Below are 18,618 nucleotides of genomic sequence, written 5' to 3'. Positions count from 1 at the left end.
CAAGGCCCCGGCAAGACCCTTGCCGGGAACATCCACAAGACCGCAGCAAGGCCTTGCCGTCCCATCGCCGCCCTAGCTCAGCGGCCAACTCACCAACTAAAGCAAGCACCCACATGGCAGTACGTGGGTACTAATCCATTTAGTCAAGCACCTACGTGGTGGCATGCAGATCTTCGTGAAGACCCTACCACCACGCCAACTCAACAGCCAGCCAGCCTACGTGGCACTGCACGCCTCATTGGCCTAGACGCGTGTCGAAGCCAGAAGGAGTGGCGAGGGATGGGCCGGGCCTCGTTACCGTCCCTGATAAAGCAAGGGGACACCTCAGGGGCGCATTTATTGCGTTCTGTCCCGTAATGACAGGCGATAAGCTTGTACACTGTATAACTTTCCACCTCCTGTGTGCCACTGTGGCAGCCCCTTTTGACTATAAATGGAGGCCCGCGGCGTACTGAGGGGGGATTCAGATCTTTTGGACGGCGCACACACCGTAGCTAGTTCAAGAACTCAAGAACACTCAAATATACACCAAAAGCAGGACTAGGGTATTACGCATCCTCGCGGCCCGAACCTGGGTAAACGATCCTCGTGCTGGCTTCTAGACCCGCTCTTTGCACAACCCCGCGCCCGCCAACCGTAGAAGGGATCCCAGTGATCCCATAGGTGTCGTTTCCCCTCACAGAGGTATTACTATTGTTCCTAATGATAAGAATGAACTTATTCCACAAAGAATTGTTACAGGCTATAGAATGGTAACTGATTTTGGAAAATTAAACAAAGCGACTAGAAAAGATCATTACCCTCTTCCTTTTAGTGATCAACTGCTAGAAAGATTATCTAAGCACACACATTTTTGCTTCCTTGATGGATACTCTGGTTTTTCACAAATACCTGTTTCTCAACCTGATCAAGAAAAGACCACTTTCACTTGTCCCTTTGGAACTTATGCTTATAGACGTATGCCTTTTGGTTTATGCAATGCACCTGCTACCTTTCAAAGATGTATCACTGCTATATTCTCTGACTTTTGTGAAAAGATTGTTGAAGTTTTCATGGATGACTTTTCTGTTTATGGGAAGTCTTTTGATGATTGTTTAAGCAATCTTGATCAAGTTTTGCAGAGATGTGAGCAAACAAATCTTGTCTTGAATTGGGAGAAGTGCCACTTTATGGTTAATGAAGGTATTGTTTTGGGCCATAAAATTTCTGAAAGAGGTATTGAGGCGGACAAAGCTAAGGTTGATGCAATTGAGAAAATGCCATGTCCTAAAGATATCAAAGGTATTCGTAGTTTCTTAGGTCATGTTCATTTCTGTAGGAGATTTATCAAAGACTTTTCTAAAATTTCTAGGCCTCTTACAAATCTTTTTCAAAAGGATGTTCCTTTGGTTTTTGATGATGATTGTTCAGAAGCTTTCGAAACACTCAAGAAAGCCTTAATTTCTGCATCTATTGTTCAACCACCTGATTGGAACTTCCCTTTTGAAATTTTGTGTGATGCTAGTGATTATGCTGTTGGTGCCGTTCTAGGACAAAGAGTTGATAAGAAACTAAATGTTATTCATTATGCTAGTAAAACTCTAGACAGTGGTCAAAGAAATTATGCTACTACTGAAAAAGAATTCCTAGCAGTGGTGTTTGCTTGTGATAAATTTAGATCTTACATTGTTGATTCAAAAGTGACTGTTCACACCGATCATGTTGTTATAAAATATCTTATGGAAAAGAAAGATGCTAAACCTAGACTTATTCGTTGGGTTCTCTTGCTACAAGAATTTGATTTGCATATCACTGATAGAAAAGGAGTAGTGAACCCCATGGCTGATAACTTGTCTAGGTTGGAGAATGTCCTTGATGACCCACTACCTATTGATGATAGTTTTCCTGATGAGCAGTTAGCTGCAATAAATGTTTCTCATAACACTCCTTGGTATGCTGACTATACTAATTACATCGTTGCTAAATATTTACCACCTAGCTTTACATATCAACAAAAGAAAAAAAATTCTTCTATGATTTAAGACATTACTTCTGGGATGATCCACATCTTTATAAAGAAGGAGTAGATGGTATTATTAGACGTTGTGTACCTGAGCATGAACAGGGACAAATCCTACGGAAATGTCACTCCGAAGCTTATGGAGAACATCATGCGGGAGACAGAAGTGCTCACAAGGTATTACAATCTAGTTTTTATTGGCCTGGTCTCTTCAAGGATGTTCGTAAGTTCGTCTTATCTTGTGATGAATGTCAAAGAATAGGTAATATCGGTAAGCGTCAAGAAATGCCTATGAATTATTCACTTGCTGTAGAACCATTTGATGTTTGGGGATTTGATTACATGGGACCATTTCCTTCCTCTAATGGGTATACACATATTTTGGTTGCTGTTGATTATGTTACTAAGTGGGTAGAAGCTATTCCAACTAGTAGTGCTGATCACAACACCTCTATTAAAATGCTTAAGGAAGTTATTTTCCCAAGGTTTGGAGTCCCTAGATATTTAATGACTGATGGTGGTTCACATTTTATTCATGGTGCTTTCCGTAAAATGCTTGCCAAGTATGATGTTAACCATAGAATTGCATCACCCTATCATCCTCAATCTAGTGGTCAAGTTGAACTTAGCAATAGAGAAATAAAATTAATTTTGCAAAAGACTGTTAACAGGTCTCGGAAGAATTGGTCTAAGAAATTAGATGATGCACTTTGGGCTTATAGAACAACATATAAAAATCCTATGGGTACGTCTGCTTATAAAATGGTTTATGGAAAAGCTTGTCATTTGCCTCTTGAGTTAGAACATAAAGCTTATTGGGCAAATAAAGAACTCAACTATGATTTTAAACTTGCCGGTGAAAAGAGGTTATTTGATATTAGCTCATTAGATGAATGGAGAACCCAAGCTTATGAAAATGCCAAGTTATTTAAAGAAAAAGTTAAAAGATGGCATGACAAAAGAATCCAAAAGCATGAGTTCAAAGTTGGAGAATATGTTCTTTTGTACAACTCTCATTTCAGATTCTTTGCAGGAAAACTCCTCTCCAAATGGGAAGGACCCTATGTTATCGAGGAGGTTTATCGGTCTGGGGCTATCAAAATAAATAATGCCGAAGGTACTAACCTGAAGGTTGTTAATGGGCAACGAATAAAACATTATATCTCAGGTATGCCCATTAATGTTGAAAGTAATATTATCCAAACTATGACACTGGAAGAACACATAAAAGAGACCTTTCAGAACACTCCAGAATCATGAAAAAAGAGGGGGTACGTGATATGGTAAGTAAACGGACTCCGAAAAATTCGAAAAATATATTTTCTGTCAGTTTTGGAATATTTAGAATATTAGGAAATAAGAAACTACCGGGAAGGTGACACTGGTGGGCACAAGACACCAGGGCCAGGCGCGCCCAGGTGGGTTGTGCCCACCTCGGGTACCTTGCGGACTCTGTTTTTCTTCCTTTTGCTTGTTTCCCAAGATAAAAAATCTTTATATGCCCCTGAACCTATTGACCACCGTATCACGAAGAAATCTTATGTTTTCTTTTCCTTGCTGTTTTCCGACAGATCCCATCTACCATGGCCGCTTCATGCTCCTCCAAGGACAAGTTCTTCAAGAACGTCATCAACCCATATTTGCGGGAGGTGGTGCAGCACCCTCAGGTCATCCAGATGCATAAGGGGGTGCTGCACATCCGCGAGGTGCAAGGACCCAAGGGAACGGGGACCATGGAGGCCAGTCTTGAAGCTATGGAGCAGGAAGTCTTCCGGTGCAAGGGGATGGTGGAGCGTGGACTCAATGCCAATCACCTCATGATTACGGACTTTACCCGCGATCTCAAGGTGGGTGGCAAGTCCATGAAGGACATTGTCTTCAACCTCAACAAGCAAATCAACTTCCTCCAAAGCCAGATCTATGATCTCCAAAACCAAGTCTTTGAATGTGAGGCGAGGTTTAAAGGTATGAGTTTGGCTGCCAGTTGCAGGACCCGTGAGACTCATTCTTCCTCTTATGATGGTGGACCTCTGCCATGGAAACCCGAGGAGAAGATCGCCTCTACTTCATCACCACCACCTTCTTCTTCATCACCAAAAGAAAATTGAATATCGGGCATGGGCACTCCCCTTGGCTTCCACCAAGCTTGGGGGAGGTTCCCCGGTATCGTATCACCCCCACTATCTTTTGCCTTTACTTATTTTAGTTCGATCCTTAGTTATCTTTTGCTTTAGATGAATAAAAGTTTAGTTCGATCCTTTCTTTTTGAGAGTTTGCTTAGTGATCTATCCTTGTAATCGTGTGCGAGATATATAATAAAGTTTAGTTTGAGTTTTTGCTTTCTTTACTTTCATGTTCCAATAAAAAGAAAGGAAATAAATGAAAAATATCATATGCTAATCTTATGGTAGGTAATGACACCACATAAGGAAAAGTATGAGTAGAAAATTTTATTAGAGATTGACAAACATAGCATTCACTACAAAAAAAGACACATTCGTGACATTTTGGGCCGAACGAAATTTTTTTCTGGCATGCTTATGACACTTCTATGAAGATAATTGTGACAAAACCCGGTATCATAATAGATGTGGTGGGCTCCTACTTCTATGACAAAAAATCATGACAGAAAATGGGCTTTTCGTCCTGGGCAAGCCGGAGACGCAGCTGCATGACATTCATTGGGTCGTCCATGATGGAAAAAACCGTGGTAGAAGCGAGGGCGAGGAAAATATCGGGGAGTTCCCGGTTACGGTGGGTGGTCGGGGGCCGAGCGATGCGCGTTTCTCTCGTACACGTACGCGCGTGGGTGCGAGGCATTGGGCTCTAACTGAACCCGAGCGAGGCGTTCGCCTACTGAACCCGAGCGATTGCACTGCAGGCTACGCATTACTGAACCCGAGCGATCGATCGTTGGCTGTTAACTGAACCCGATCGAGCGATTCCTTCGCTACTGCTGCTAACTGAAGCCGATCGAACCTGCTGCCTCTTGATGAACAGTGAGCTTTGTTGGGGGGGTTGGATGAACAGTTCCCGATGGGGGTGGATGAACAGGACCCCGTGGTAGTAGAGGCTGTTGCCGCTGGATGAACAGGACCCCGATCAAGCCGGTTGGGGGTGGATGAACAAGACCCCGTGGAGGGCTGGATGAACAGGACCCTGTGGAGGGCTGGATGAACAGGACCCCGTGGAGGGCTGGATGAACAGGACCTCATGGTGGGCTGGTTGAACCGTAGCCGGTGGAGGGCTGGATGAACAGTAGCCCGTGGAGGGGTGGTTGAACAGGACACCGTGGAGAGGGCTGGTTGAACAGTAGCCGATGGAGGAGCGGTGGAGGGTGGATGAACAGTCGCAGGTGGAGGCTGGAGGAGGTCGACGGTGGATGAACAGTAGCCTGTGGAGGCTGGAGGAGGTCGACGGTGGAGATGAACAGAATCCCGTGGAGTCCCGTTTTGCGGTACGCCACACCCCTCCCGATGAACAGGACCCCCGTTTCGACCGTAGTGCTCCAACACAAGTCCGTTTCCTCCGTTTTGCGGTATGCCACACCCCTTCGATCAACAGGACCCCGTTTCGACCGTAGGAGGTCCAAGAGAAGTTCATTTCCTCCGTTTTGCGGTACGCCAGACCTCTCCAGATGAACAGGATCCCGTTTCGACTGTGGCCAGTCGAACACAAGGCCGTTTCCTCCGTTCTGCGGTGCGCCAAGCCTCGTTTTTTATCGGTTGTTCCGTCCAAGCTGGTTGGCTCCCGATGAACACGACGACGACGTAGTTTCTCTGTTCTGACCCAGCCATGTACACGAGCCCTGGCCGTACGTATGCACGAGTAGGCATTCGAGACCCCGCCTGTATGTACGTACATGGCCGTATTTTTGGCGTGTGGCTGTATGTACGTGTACACGGTTTAGACGGGACAGCCTGAACTGCTACGTGGGGGCTCTACTATGACATGTGCCGCTACTTACTCGGCCATGGTTCAAACTTGCAGAGAGACCGATCGACCAGTATGTACGTACACGTTCGCGACCAGAATGACAACACTACGTACGCTTAGACCAGGTGGGTCCCGACTATCAGGCACTTCCTTGCGTGCAAAGATGTAGCTGGTGGGTCCCAGCAGTCAGGGGGCGAATCATTTTTTTGCCCATAATACGGACGCACTTCCTTGCGTGTGAAGATGTAGCTGGTGGGTCCCAGCAGTCAGGGGGGAAACATTTTTTTTTGCGAAATACGGTGGCCCGTCCGGTGGGTCCCTGCTGTCAGGTGGAGGAATCATTATTTTCCGCGTAATAAGGAGGCACTTCCTTGCTGCGGCCGTGGACCCAGCTGTCAGCCTCTCCACGTACAGTACTCTTCCGATGGAAGTCGTTCCTTGACCATGTTGACCACGCCGCGCCGAGAGCACCAGGGCGGTGGACGATGGCGAGGCCTAGGAAGGGGACGACGCGGAGCCGGGGAAGACGCGGCAGTGGAAGCCCACGCGGAGAGGAGTACGTGGGTTCACTGGTTCGGCTGCGGTGTGAGGTTGCCGTCGCCACAGAATAACAGGGGGTGTGGGTGAGTGGATGGCCTGGCCAGCGGTGGGAGTAGTAGGGGACGGTGAGGCCTCCGCGGCATCACAGCCGGCCACAGGAGGCAGGAGCACACGGCACGACAGGTGCTGGTTTGGCCGGCTGGAGCAAGAAGACCAGAGGTTGAAGAAGCACTACTGCCGTTGGATGGACATCGTACGGTCACTGGAGCTTGAATCGTTCATATTGACTAAGTTGACAAGGCCCTCCATCCCCGTCAATTTAGTAGGCCCACAAGTTAGCCTCCCACTATGGTGGGTCCCAGCTAGCAGGGGGTATTCATTTTTTTGTGCGTAATAAGGAGGCACTTCCTTGCGTGCGAAGATATAGATGGTAGGCCCGATCTGTCAGTGGGGGGCGGCATTTTTTTCGCGAAATACAGAGGCCCTTCCGGTGGGTCCCAGCTGTCAGGTCGAGGAATCATTATTTTGCACGTAATAAGGAGGCATTTCCTTGCGTGCGGCCGTGGACCCAGCTGTCAGCCTCTCCACGTACAGTCCACTTCCGATGGATGTCGTTCGTTGACCACGCCACGCCGAGAGCACTAGGGCGGTGGACGATGGCGAGGCCTAGGAAGGGAATGACACGGAGCCAGGGAAGACTCGGCAGTTGTTTCCCACGCGGAGGGGAGTACGATGGTTTACTGGTTCGTCTGTCGTCGCCGGAGAATAACATCAGGTGTGGGTGAGTAGAGGGATGGCTAGGCCAGCGATGGGAGTACGGTGGGGCGGTGAGACCTGCGCGGCAGCATAGCCGGCCGCGGGAGGAGGGAGCAGGCAATCCCGCCGGCGCTTGTTTGAGCGGTTGGAGCAGGAAGAGCAGAGATTGAAGAAGCACGACGGCCATTGGATGGACATCCAACAGTCACTGCTCTCGTGTGTTGACTAAGTTGACACGGTGTTGCGTGTGCGTCAACCTTTTTTTAGGAAAGCATACGCATCAACCTGTAGTAGGCGCACAAGTCAGCCTCAAATTTGTGGAAAACAACATACAACCCATCTACCATTATTTCTAATAATTTACAGCCCATTTGCTAATTCTAAAGAATTTTTTTGGAGCCCATCTTGTTTTTGTTAGCATTACACCCCATATCGTGGTCACGGTTAAAAATTATACAAAATTTTGCATATTTCGGTGCGGTCAACTGTGAAACATAATATTAGTACAAAATGTGTACTCCAAGATGATATATAACTTATGCGCAGAAATTTAAAATGCAGCTTATGATTACAAGTGTAGATGATAATATAAAGTACCTGAAGAACTGTGGAGCCAAACACCATCTTGAAATGAGCACAGAGATCATGTATTACACACAAGGTCTCCAGTTTAGGCGCAGAGCGGACGGTTATTTGCGACGGTGAATAACTAGAATCAAGCATCAACCTTTGAAGTGAAGGGGCATCTTGGATGATGAGCTGCCTTCCGTCAAAAGAAATTCCAATTCTTACAAGGTTAGGCGACTTTATTTGGAGACAACCGATTCTAACTGTGAAAACAAGCACCAAGCACTCCAGGGCAGGGCAAGTGGAGTGGATGATGCTGTGCAATGAGGCCTCCGATATACGAACCCGCACAAGTGAAAGTTTCTTGAGAAATGGGAGTCAAAGGTTTAGTACCAGATTGTCTGGTAGGTAGCATAGTGCAAAGGTGGCGGTGTGGAGAGAGGAGGAAAATCGCGAGATGGACATCGGTGCTGAGGGCACAAGTACATGGTGTTCGGTATCTGGTAGGTGATTTCCAGGGGAATAGTAGAACTCAAGCAACTGTAGTTCTGTGAATTCAGGGGATTTCAGCTAGGCGTCCACCGTGCAGGGCATGGTATGCTTGCTCAGGTAGCATGACGGGATGCAGAGGCTTTGAACGGAGCCCTGGTGGGAGGAGATGATGGCTCTGGGGATTTCAAAATCATTGAAGAGAGATAGCTGACGACAGTCGAGATTAAGGGGCACGATGCGCCATAGAGGGCGCCATCGAATTGAGAGGACTTGGGTGCGGCAGCAATCCTTGGTTGGGAGAAGCGAGATGATCTCCCCAAGGACGGCGTCCGGGAGATCGCTGATGCGGTCCACCTGAGATTCTACGAGTTCCTGGGATCCGGTGGGGGCGGGGTCGCCGCTTCTCCCCGCGTTGCCAGGTGCACGATCTACAACAGGCGTCGCCGCTGGCGGGAGCCTCATCTTCTTGGCGCTGGGGACAGCCGACTCCATTTTTCTCGAGGGCGTCGCGTCGCGCTCACGGATTTGAGAAGAGTAACGAATGACGAGCCTAGTTGTAGTGCGAGTGAAGAAGAAGGGGAGCTGGGGTTTTTCTGTAGTAGTGAGGAAGAAGAGGAGCTGGGGTTTTCTATAGGAGTGAGGTGAGAAATTTGGGGGTATGAGTGGAGCGAGCTGACGTGAGGTGGGTGGGAGTGAGGAGGAAGAAGAGCACCCAGGTTTATTTGGGGGGCGGTGTGCTGGGTGTGGGTAGCGCCTCTCATTAAGTAAATATATGGGCTTTTGAATTGATTTTATTATTTACTAGGGTGGATGGGCTGTTTTGTCTTGGGCCCAGAGAAACAATTACTACTAGTACGGTGGATACACTACTGCTTCTGGCTCCTCCTAGGTCATTGAAACGTCTCCCTCTACTGAATGTCGCCTTACTTTTGTTCACCGACATGCGGGCCATGCAGCGCGTGGGCCCAAATGCCATCCATCAAATTAGAAGGCAGTATCCAGGCGGAGAGTCACCCCGGTCGTAGCGCGGCAGTAACGAGCAGTCGTATCACAAAACCCCACCTCCCCGCAGTCTAAGTTTGACGGACGAAGAAACCATCATTTCACTCTTCGTTGAATCCCCTTCTCCCTCATCGTCTTCAAGAAAGCCAACACTCGCATCTGCCACTGTTCTTCTCTCCCAACGAAGGGAAGGTAAGCGGATCCGTGATGTTCGTATATTTTCGTTCAGAGAAAAAAAAGAACTTTTGCAAAGCAGTAACTGATCCTCACTCTCTTTTTTGTTTCATTGTCATTGCGATTGTGTTTTCCTTTCAGTGGTCTCCTAGTATTCGTCAGTTTCATGATGGACCAAGGAGAACCAGGCAAAGATCTGCCGATATTGGAGCAGATGCGGGAGGCTGATCGCCACGAGACAGAGAGCTCCAAGAAGATGGAGGCAGCCACCGAGCCGACCCCAGATACGCTCACTGCCACTACTGAGATGGTCAACGCCCCGTTTGAGGTTACAACCCCCGTGGCCCTGCAGGAGCAGTTTTCCCCCTTCGTGGATGTGTCCCCCCCACTGAGCTGCCCAAGGTGATTTTCTTCTTTGCCGATCTCAATTGTGGTTTTTCATCTAAGTATGTGGTGCTGAATAATGCAAAATTCTATTAGCTTTGATGCCATACTATACATAGTGGTTTAAATAACTTGTGTTTCTTATACTGGAAAGTAATTCGGAATTTGTTTCTATTTCAATTAGAGCCCTGATGCAGACAAGGATTGTGTGGTTGTACATGTCACTCGCGATGAGGCCGATGACCTGAATATACGCACTGGGAAAACAGAGTTCTTAGGCTGTTGGATCCTGGAAGCCATTTGCGCTTATACCGATGTCGAGTTGTATTCCAGCCTCACTGTTGTCAGGTGTGTTGTCCAGGGTGTACTGAAGCACAAGAAGTTCAAAGCTACTCCTTCGTTTGTGAGGTATAAGTCTTGTTCATTGTGTCCATAAGAAAGGAGGCATTACCATTGTTCCTAATGATAAAATGAGCTTATCCCACAAAGAATTGTAACTGGTTATAGGATGATAGTTTGATTTTAGAAAATGTTAGGCACAAGCGGGCCTCCCAACTCTGGTTCCACATGCGTCACATATATCCACACATACCTTTGTAAATCTCAAAGGATCACCTGACCTTGGTGTAACAGCCCGGGGTTTACCCGCATTATAAATTGATTGTTCTTTTTTCATCATCATAACCATTGCACCAACTTTATATTGCATTACTTAAATAAGTTATTTTATATTTTGTTTCCTGATTTTCTTAAATGGTGAATAAGTAAACCCTTCTCCCTTTTGATGTTCTTGCCAAATATCCACCCCTAACCTCCGGGCATGACTTTTTTGTGATGTTCGAGAGCTACCCAAATTATTTCACAATTTTAGCACAAGCCTAGCTATCACTTGTAGTTCCAACCCCATTTATTCAATAAATGGATTTATATTCTACATAATACTAAGTAAAGTCCAAATGGGTTGATTATTTTTTGTTTGGCCTTGTTACAACCTACATAGGTCTCATATAAAATTTCATCCAATTTGGCGTTTATCTGATGCCCAAAATAATTTCTAATAAGCATGTGGACGAGGGTTGACCCAACTAAATTTGAGCCCACCTTAACTAAGCTACGACACAAGGCGCACCATAGCCAAATCACACCCGAGCCTTTCCCAGGGAGCTTCTATTCGACGCATTCTGTGGTAACTAGTCCAGGTTTTGCACAAGGGCACCTCATCGAGGCTACTACTCTAGCTAAGACTAGTGATTTCGTCTTACCGTAGCCAACCGGGGCGTCTATTATTCCACGCGGCCTACGCGCGCGGGGTCCTCCTATTCAGCGTGCGCCGCCCTGGGGGAGTCACTGCATGCACCGCTCGCTCCCCCTCACGCGCCCATTTGGGCCGGCCCGTGAGCAGCGACGGGGCGCCCCCTATTTACTTTTTTTCTCGGTTTTCTTTATTCTTATTTATATAATTCAAGATTTCGAAACAGTTCCAAAATTAAAAGAAATGAGAATTTTGAATAAGTTCATGGAGCCAAAAAATCTCCCTGAATTCGAATAATGTTCACGAATTTAAAATGTTCATGATTTCAAAAAATGCTATTGAATTTGGATATTGATGAACATTTTTTGAATTTGATGATTTTTTATTAAATTATGGTGAAATGTTTTTGAGATGATGAACATTTTTTGAGTTAGATGGTTTTTCCAAAACAAATGGATGAAATTTTTTAGAAGTCAATAAAATAATTGAGTTTGATGAACATTTTCTGAAAACGATGAACAAATTTTGAATACGATTAACACATTTGATTTTGATGAACATTTTCTAAATACCGATGAACAAAAAATGAGTTCGATGAACATTTTTTCAATTGATGAATATTCCCTTTACATTGATGAACATTTTTTGAATAGGATGAACAGATAAATGTTCGTGAATTGGAAAAGAAAATTCACAAAACACGTTAAAAACTAATGAAAAAAAAGAGCAAAGAAAGAGGAAAACAGGAAAATAACAAAAACAGAAAAGGAAAGAAAAAATGAGAAGAGGAAAGAAGGAAAAAATAACATCCAGCGCGTCGCGGGGGGGGGGGGGGGTGGGGAGGGAGGAGGGACGCACGCCCTTGCTCGGTTGCACCCTACGCGCCGAATAGGAAGCGCCTCGCGCGTACCTCGTGGCTCCCCCGTTGTGTACATGGCAACACCCAACTAGCTAATGTCGGGTTTTAGGAATGTTCTATAACCTTCTGAAACCAGTTTTCCTTTTTTCTTGGTATTTCTTCCCATTTTTTATTATTTCCTTTTTCTTTTAATTTTTGTTTTTTTCATTCTCAGAATTTCTTTTTTTTTTATTTTCAAATTTTGTGAACATTTTCTAAAATCTGAGAACATTTTCTCAAATCAGTGTTTTTTTAAAATTCGAACCTTTTTAAATCAGGGTGAGAAATTTTTGAATTCAAAAATTGGTTATCAAATTCAAATTATGAACATTTTTCTAAGTCATGAACATTTCTTGAATTCACAATTATCTTTTTAAAAACATGAACAGTTTTTTAAATCACAAATATTTTTAATGTTCCTAAACGCGTTTTTGATATAGTGAACATTTTCTAAATTCGTTAAAAATAGTGAACTCTTACTATAATTTCCTAAACAATTTTTACAAATTCACGTACATGTTTGAAAATTTTGAAATTTTTCTGAAAATTCATGAATATTTTTTAGAAAATTCATAAATCTTCTTTTTATTTTACAAGTTGCAACCTTTTTGAAATCATGATTTAATGAAAAACAGACAATAGAAAATAAAATAAATGAGCTTTCCGCCCCGCACATGAGTTCGCCTATGAGGGTACGGGCTTCCATGGTTTTGGGGGCGCTGGTCGCCATATAGGAGGTCCCGCCAATCAGGGCATTTCATATTTGGCGCTTCAGGCGCCCCGTCATTCTACATTTAGCAAATGGGCGCACCCCCCTATTGCGAGCTCGCAGGCCTCTCTCTCTCTCTCTCTCTCTCTCTCTCTCTCTCTCTGTAATCTTACGATCGTTTCATAAATAAATTACATATGGAATACATATAGTTACATTCATGTTGATTCACTACGTAAAATTTGGCATAAAAAACAAAAATATAGATCATAAGACCAGAAAATTTGCGTTTTATGTATATTTTACAGTATATTTTTACGTCTGTAATTTTACGTAACATAAAATATATTTTTACGGTGATTACATATTTTGTTACGTTCTCTTATTACGTATGAAATAAGACAAAAATTTACGAAACGTCAAATTACAGTGCATTGAAGTGAAAATAGAGGGGGTGAAGAATAACTATTCCTCACCCAGAGTGACAAATAGTAAATCCCTATATATAGAAATAGAAAACTGCACGTGTGGGTGGTATTTGAAATTATGACTTCCTTCTTCATTATACTCCACAGGAACCAACCGGAAACCCTCATGTGATGTGTTTATCTACATCTTCTTCGTTCTTTTCTTCTTTCTTCTATTCAATTTTTCTTTTTCTTTTTTTCTAGTTCCCTTTTTCCTCTTTTTTGAAACAAATTTGTTTGGTTTTTTATTAGCTTTCCCTTTTCCCTTTTTATTTTTCTATTGCTAAATATGCATTTTTTTCTTGTTTTGTGAACTTTTTTGTCAAAAACGATGAACTTTTTCCAAAGCGATGAACTATTTCCAAATTGATGAACTACTTAGAAAGTTGACGAATTTTCTTTCAACTCAATGATACTTTTTCAAAGTCATTGATTTTTTTTTCAAATTTCAGGAATTGTTTTAAGTTTGAGAACTTTTTTTGAAAATTTGATGACCATTTTCCAAAATTGATGAACTTTTTTAAAAAAATTGAACTTTTTTGAAGTTTGTGAATTTTTTGAATACATGAACTTTTTCGAAATCTATGAAATTTGAAATTTTGTTCATTTTTTAAAGAAAATGACGTTTTCCAAAATAAAATTCAACTATTTCAAAAATCTAAGCGATACAGTAACAATATTGTGCAATTTTGTGTTTAATAACGCGTCTACAAATGTTCTTAAACTTTTCGTGCTGATATAAGTTACTCGTATCTGCTGACTCAAGTGGTTAGGCAAAGACGGAGATGATTGTTACGGCCTAACTTTGATTCTGCGGGAGAGATATTTTTTGGTGATTTTTACGCGTTGTAATACGATTTGCTGCGCTGCTCGTTCTTGGCCAGCCTACCAGGCGCCATGGTAAGCATCTGTAGCTCTTCGGGGCGCTAAAGGCGTGAAATAAGTGCTCCGGCAAACCGGGTACCACCATAGTTGGAACTCCTATTTAGCGCGGTGCACGCTCGTGAACAATCCAACGTGCACCCGCCTTCCCCGGCACGCCACTTTAGACCTCCCATTTGTGGGATTGGACGGCACCTGTTTTTTTTTCGATTTTTTTCATTCTTTTTTAAATAATTGGGGATTAAAAAATCAAATATATGTGTGAATTTCGAAAATGTTCATGGATTCAAAAAATGTACGCATATTTAGAGAATGTTCGTAAACTTGAAAAAGATGTTCAAACTATAAAATGTTCATGATCTTTTAAGAATGTTCCCAAAAGTTAAAAATGTTCGCGAATTACTAATACTATTCCCAAATTTGTGAAAAGATGTTCACCATTTCACAAAAGTAAATGTTCGAATTTCGAGAAATATACGTGAATACGTGAAAAATGATAGTGGATTTGCAATTGTTGACGTTTTCAAAAGAATTCACGAATTTGAAACAAATTCATTATTTCTAAAAACTTTTGTAATATTTTTTTTACAAATTTTGAAAATGTTATCAAAAAAAGGGAAAATGATGAAAAATGATAACGAAAAAGAAAAGAAAATCGAAAAATCTAAACTGAAAAGAAAGGACAAAAAGAAAAATCGGTTTGGGAAGGTTCAATAATCTTTCCAAAACCGGAAACGAGGTAGTTGGGCGGCCCAATCGTACGTAGCAGAAAATAACGGGTGATCGCGGTCGCTAACCAGCAACCCGCGCGCGAAGTAGGATCCCCGTACTATACCACCTTGGATATTATTGCTACTTTTTTACTGTTTATGCTTTTATTCACTTTTTAAAAAAATGAAGGAATTTCTTTTTAAAATGTGACCGTTCTTAAAATAATATCTCATTTTTTTTGCAAAAAGGCAACCCTTTTTAAAATTTATGTGAACAACTATCCGAAAAACATGATTATTTGGAAATATTTGAAGATACTTTAAAAACGTGAAAATTTTCTGAAACACAACCATTTTATGAAAATTTTAAACCTTTTTTAAGAAACAAAAATATATTTTAATACATGAACATATTTTGAAGTTCTGAAAATTTTGAAATTTATTTATATTTTCTATAAACACAAACATTTGATAAAGGTTCTAAACATGTTCTTTATCTTTCGATTTTTTTGAAAATTACAAAATTATTCATTGTCATTTTGAATTTTTTTGAATCTGTGTATATTTTATAAACATGTTCTTTTCAAATTGCATATAGTTTTTAGAAAAGGAAAAAACCCAAAAGTATACCATTAGAAAACAAACAGGAAAAACATAAAAAAAAAAGGAACCATAACCTTCTAGAAGCTTCCTAAAATCGGAAAAAAAAACTCATAGGTAAACCTTGTCCACGCGTGCTATTGGGCCGGCCCATAACCAATCACTCTGTGCGACAGCATGTGTCAAATAGGAAATGTCCCTGGCATGTCATGAAAGAAATGGAAATGCCTCTAGCCAGCCTAGCGCGTCTATAAACAATGTTCCCGAAGTATAAAAAAACATACAAGATGCATGGAAACAAGTAGACATAAAAAATATAAGTTTTCAAAAATGCTTATCATGTATTTGAAAAATGTTAAATGTGTATATAAAAAATGTTCTTGATGCATACAAAAATATATAATGTATATAGAACAGTAGACATAAAATATATATTTAAAAAATTGTTAATCATATATCTGAAAAATGTTAAACGTGTATTAGAAATTGTTCTTGATGTTTACAAAAAATGTACAATGTGCAAAATAAGTAGACATCAAAGCATATGCTGGAAAATAGTAATCATGTATATGAAAAATGTTAAAACTATATAAAAATGATTTAGATGTATACCAAAAATGTACAACATGAATGAAATGCTTTCGGAATGAGGCGCCCTGTAGGAAAAACACTGCATAAATTCTACTTCATCTGTTCACAAATATAAGATGTTTTAACTTTTGTGTGAATCAGATGTATATTGCCACGCTTTATTGTGTTTGTTCACTCATTTTAGTTTGTATGTAGTTTATATTAAAAAATTCAAAACATCTTACATTTGTGAACAAAGGGAATACATTCTAATGAGCTGCCAAAGACAATCTTTTTACCTTGGTTCAGACCACCACAAAGCTGTAATACCCTACATCATGCTCTATTGTTGATTATTGGTGTATGTGATATGTTAGATGGTCATCTAGGCACGCTCTCTATCTCTCTCTCCTCCTCTCCACTCTCTCTTGGGTGTTCTCTCTTCCGTCTCTTCTTTCTTCTCCTCTTCCTTCTCTAGCTTTAACTGGTCTACCTCTTCTACCAATGGAAAATGTGATGGTCTATGCATGGCCTCAGTCCTCACCGTCTACATAACTTGGGGGGGGGGGAGTACCACAGTGGCCTTACATTGCATGAGATACATTGAATCTACTAGATGTAACTTGCACGGCTCATGCAGGCCCGTCATAGCTTCATGGTGTTAGTGGACGGCGGGCGAGGGAAGTTTGCTAGAGAAATGTGCTGCCCTGCCGCCAACTATTCATTGCCCCTCCCCCTAGCCAGGGGCGGAGAGTTGGTGTAGAACCGCCATATTTGAGGTGGCTAAATTCAAAAGTAGTGGACAACATTATCACATCTTGACAACCGACATGTGTTCCCGCATGGGGTGACGTGAACTAGCATGGGATACTGTCGTCATTAGCACCTACAAAACGGAGGCCGCTGAAGGTTTGCAAGCTTTGCATTAAATGTATTGGTCTGCCCACGGAACCCTAGGAGAGCTCCACTGCCTTTGCATTAAATGCTTTGTCGATTGGCAGGAGGGCCCACCAAAGCAGAGATGACACTCAGAGTAGTAGAAGGTCCTTGGGGTAGGGCCCCTAGCACTCCTCATGGTTCCTTAGGTTTGTTTTGTTGTTGTTGAAGTCAAAGTTTTAGAGCCTTGGGGCTTGAAGGTTCTCGGGGGCAATGCGTGATTGCCCTACTGACGGTGCAGAAAAACGCCAGATCCCTTGGCAGGGTGCCTTGCATAGCCGAGAGTCACTGATCGGAGGTCGCACTAGGGATTTATCCAGGTTTGGGCCTCCGGAGAGTAATACCCTACGTCGTGCTTCTTGTTGCTATTCATGGTGGGAATACCTCACGTGAGCGGTTACAATTATGTAGATGGAGATTGCTACCGAGAATTATTCTATAGAGAGTAGAGCTTGTAACGAGGGACCTCTAGCATCTCCTTGTATACATGGTGGAGGCTAGGGTTTTGCAAGGGAAGATATGATCTAGGTGGCCACCGCCACCAACATGGGGATCAAGATGATCCAAGGATGTCGCTCCGTCTTTTTGGGCTCGCTCCTTGGATAAGTAATGGGCCTCTTGGGTCTACTGGAAAGTCTACTACTAGGCTCCCTGCTGGTGAGCCACCCCGGTGTATGACACCATCAGTAGCTCCCGAGCACGGTGGAGGTCATAGGAGTCAGTCTTCGAGATCTTCAGCGGGCTCTCTTCTTAACGCTTTTGTCTTCAAAAAAGAATGTTTTCCTCGGTGAGCTCGGCTTTTTGATCAGGCGTCCGTGGCAAGCAGTCAAACGGGGCTCTGCCAATAGCCCCCCCTCAAATTGAAACGCCACAGAAGCTACGCTCTAGACGAGGTCGAGGCCTCCTAGAAAGCCGTTGGCCGGTGCCCGCTGATGGCATCTGCAAGTGATGATGACTCCAAAATTCACGCACCCATGCCTCGTAGAGCAGGAAAGCGTAGAGGACGTGGGGGCACATGTAGCACCATGATGTCCGCCTATACAATTTTGGAGTCGCTATATGGAGGGAAAAGGATGAGGGTTTCCTCCTTCCTCCATCTTCTTCACTTCCGCCCCTCCGTTGTAGTAGTCCCGGGGACCGAGGGTGGCTTCTTAGGTAGTAGTAGTCCCTGGGACCGAGAGGGTGGCTTCTATTGTGGAGCTGGGCTCGGTCCTCTCGTATGTTTGCTTTCCTCACTATGTGTTTATCTTTGTACACTGAAATTGTTGTTGATGCAGGATCTTGCCAAGGAAAATCAGGCCCTTTCCACCGAACTTACTGATCTTCAAAAGCAACTGGATGCCAGATGTCAGGATATGGCCTACAACGTCTTCCTGATGGTGCAGTTTGTAAGTGCTACCATGTTTCTTGCAACTTGCTTATTGTTACGCTTCTCATGACATGTCTTCTTGACCTTGTTTTATGTTTGTTAGCCCCCGAGGAGGCCACTACTATCTATTGTGGCCCGGAGGAGGCCACAAAGGCTCTCATATAGGTGGAGGAGGCCATGCGTTCTTCCAAGGGCGAGCTAGACGCTTTGTTTGTATCGAAGCATGACTTGAACGCCTATAAGTGCATCTAGTGCCCCTTAGTGGTTTTGGTGTATCGAAGACTTATAGGATAAGGGACTAATGTGTTCGTGAGTGTACACAGGCGTTATAAGTCTCTGAGGAGTTTGATATATCCGAAGAAAGTCGACCCCTAA

The sequence above is a fragment of the Triticum aestivum genome, chromosome 4D, assembly GCF_018294505.1.
Source record: "Triticum aestivum cultivar Chinese Spring chromosome 4D, IWGSC CS RefSeq v2.1, whole genome shotgun sequence".
NCBI lineage: Eukaryota > Viridiplantae > Streptophyta > Magnoliopsida > Poales > Poaceae > Triticum > Triticum aestivum.
Note: the sequence above shows the minus strand (reverse complement) of the source record.